Here is a 3,334-nt window from a genome sequence, read left to right on the forward strand (position 1 = left end):
TCTCTCTCTCTCTCTCTCTCTCTCTCTCTCTCTCTCTCTCTTTCTCTCTCTCTCTCTTTCTTCCAATAAATAAATAAGTAGCAACAGTGTAGACAGCTTTTAAACATTGTTTCTTAAAAGTATTTTTATAGAAAATCATAACAATGTGTTATTTTTATAGAAAATCATAACAATGTGTTTTTTTTTATAGAAAATCATAACAATGTGTTTTTTTATAGAAAATCATAACAATGTGTTTTTTTATAGAAAATCATAACAATGTGTTTGTTAAAATAAATAAAATTTATTTTAATCTGAGTTGTCGGAAAATTAAAATCTTCTTTGTCAAAGAGAACTGTTGTTTTTGTTGTTTTTATGTTGTTGTTTTTTTTTCTCCTTCTTTATTCATTGTTACGATGTTTTAAATGGATTTCTGGTGTAATAAAGAACAATCCTGTTGGGTGTCGCCGTGACGCTCCGCTGATGTGAATCAGTAGCCGTAGTGTAGACATTGTTTAACATTATTTTATCAGAGTATTTTTAATAATAGATAAAGCAAACTTCTTCGACTTAGTCATTTGTAATTAACAAATAATCAAAAAGACAGCGATCTCTAAAGAAGCTCCACCAGTGTTTAAGCAACAAAACTCGATTGCCAATTAAATATCCAAATATTTCTTTCATTTCTTAATCTCTTCGCCAGAGGAGACCAATCCCCATCGTCACAGCAGCACGGAATAACATATAACCAATGCTATGTCTTTGATAAAACAATCGAAGTTTATCATAAAAGGCTAAAAAGTGCGAATAATTTACATCATACTCCACAGATAACCAATGAACCTATTGGAAGATATTGTAACAAAAATAAAATAGGTAGAAGGTCATTCAAAAATGTGGGAAAATGAGTGTTGTTCTTCATCCTCTGTCACACTGGCTAAAAAAATATCTATCCGACCCTTAACTTGAATCACCGATCACCGTAGTATCACAGGAGCGGCATCTTAATATAAATTTTCCTAATTTCTGTCTGACTGTGTGTGACGCGGTTTATCTCAGCCTGCAGGCAACCCACACAAGCAAGTAAGGTACCAAAATGAAGCTCATGACTCAGTGGATGTTTTAGTGATATTTATATCCATGTTTGGTGTATGAAAATGCAAAAAATAACGATTTACTTTACAACGTTTTATTTACTGGATATTTTTCCGGTACAAGGACTCAAGTTTGTCCAGCTGACCAAACTTGGGTTCCTGTACTTAAAAATTCTCAAATCGTTCAAAACATTTTATTGACAATAAATAAAAACGTCTATATATAATTACACTTTAATTCTAGATTGAAGGTCAAGAATGTGTATTTTAATTCGGCTTGTACACTAAATGAATATATTTACATATTTTTAATTATGGAGGGGCATTACATCCTCGGATCAATGGAGACTAACGTAAGTACAAACACGCGTATTATTATTATGATATAGATAATGCTAAATCCACACTGATAGCTCTTTTATAAATTTGCAACGCCTTCGGGCCAAGATCACAGTGTAGTATCTGTTCTTCAGATGCTGCACTTCAATTTCTTGTTCTCTGTCAGTGGAGGAGAAATCCTTCCCGACTCAGACAATTTTTATTTTTGTTCCTTTTCTCCACGTTAAAAAACGACCCTGGTGTCTAACTCTGTCCCGTGGGGAGTCATTGTAAGTAGGAACATCATTTGACTTCAATAAAGGAGGTCGACAATTTGTATACTTTTCAGTTCAAAGAATGTTGTTGAAATCGGCATTAAAAAGTTGACTGAGTTAAATCTAGCTCATAGCGAAGAATTCTAACTCCATTAATGATATTGTGTTGTATTTATTGCTTGAGTCAGTTTTCCTAAGCGCAACAGTTCGTACAATCCTTCTTTCTCTTTTTTAATAGACATGACATTACTTTCTGAAAAATCTATGACGCGTGTTGCTCCTATCAGTAAGTGACGTTTCGCTGCGTTTATGATCTCCTGGTGTTATACTGGTGTGTAAGGTTCACTGAAAATGATTAATTAATCAAATGGATTTTCCGAGGCAATTTTTACTGCAATATTATAATCTATTTACTTCCGAACCTAAAGTGGTCTGACCGTTGTCATTCATGTATGATGCCTTCTGGGAGATCGTCTAAAAATTAATAGATAAAAACATCCGTAAACACGCACACAAGTGCGTCACATTTATCTAGTATATAAAATTATCTTGTGAACTTTTTCTTCAGCAGACTTAACTCGCATTGTTAAATCGCTGTTTGATTCTCTGGCGAGTGAAGTTCGAAATAATTCGATTTGTGCTATTTGATAAGTGAATTCCTACCTTTTTCGTTAATTACATACTATATTCGCCCACATATATATTCTTCGTTAAACGAACTTCTACATAAAATTCGATTCGTTCTATTAATAATGAAAACGAAATTCTAACCTTTTTTTATCTGCCTGTGTACATATACTTTTTCTACAAGTTTAAGAAGTGTCTACATAAAATTCGATCCGTTCTATTTAATAATGAAAATTGCATTTCAATCTTTTTCATCGATTGCATACTATATCTGCCCACATACATATACTTCGTTAAAAGAAACTTCCTGATACAGACTGCTATTTTAAAAGGCCAAAAGATATAAATATTATTTAATAGATTACGAGTTTACTTCCCTACATTTTAAAAATATTTTCTTTCTTTATATTTTGTCGACTAAACAATAAAAACAGCATGCGAGAAATTTCTTTAATGTTAGAATAATTAATGATGATATTGTTATTATTTATAATATATTCCGATATTATTTGACTAATTTCAATAGATCGTGAAACATCCGAAAAACATTGTAATGAATAATGAAATGCGTTTTCCATTTTCCCTGGCTATTTAATCTAACCATGAAATAATAAATATTTCCGGACGAGTCAGAATACTTATTATGAAAATAATGTATACGCTGAGAAAATTTTATAACAATGTTCGAAAGTTATTTTTACGTTATTTTAGAAGGTTCTATTAAACAAAAGTATTTATTCCACTTTATAGACTTACCATATATTTCAAATTTTGATGTCTATAATTTGCTTTTTCGAAAAAAAAAAAAGGATCTGTTTCCATATTATAGAATATCTTGTATTTCAAATTTCTACATCAATGTTTTTCTTCGCATAAGCAATCTTAAGATTACTATATTGAAAAATGGGGACGAATCTTTGATGAAGATTTATATAGTTTTCGGTTTTTATTTTTATTTTTTTCATTTTTCATCTACACGCATTTATACATACATGCATACATACGCTTGTGTGTTTGGGTGTGTGTTAAAAATAATGTGTG

This window comes from Euprymna scolopes, chromosome 24 (assembly GCF_053919585.1).
Source record: "Euprymna scolopes isolate OS-2025 chromosome 24, ASM5391958v1, whole genome shotgun sequence".
NCBI classification, from domain to species: domain Eukaryota; kingdom Metazoa; phylum Mollusca; class Cephalopoda; order Sepiida; family Sepiolidae; genus Euprymna; species Euprymna scolopes.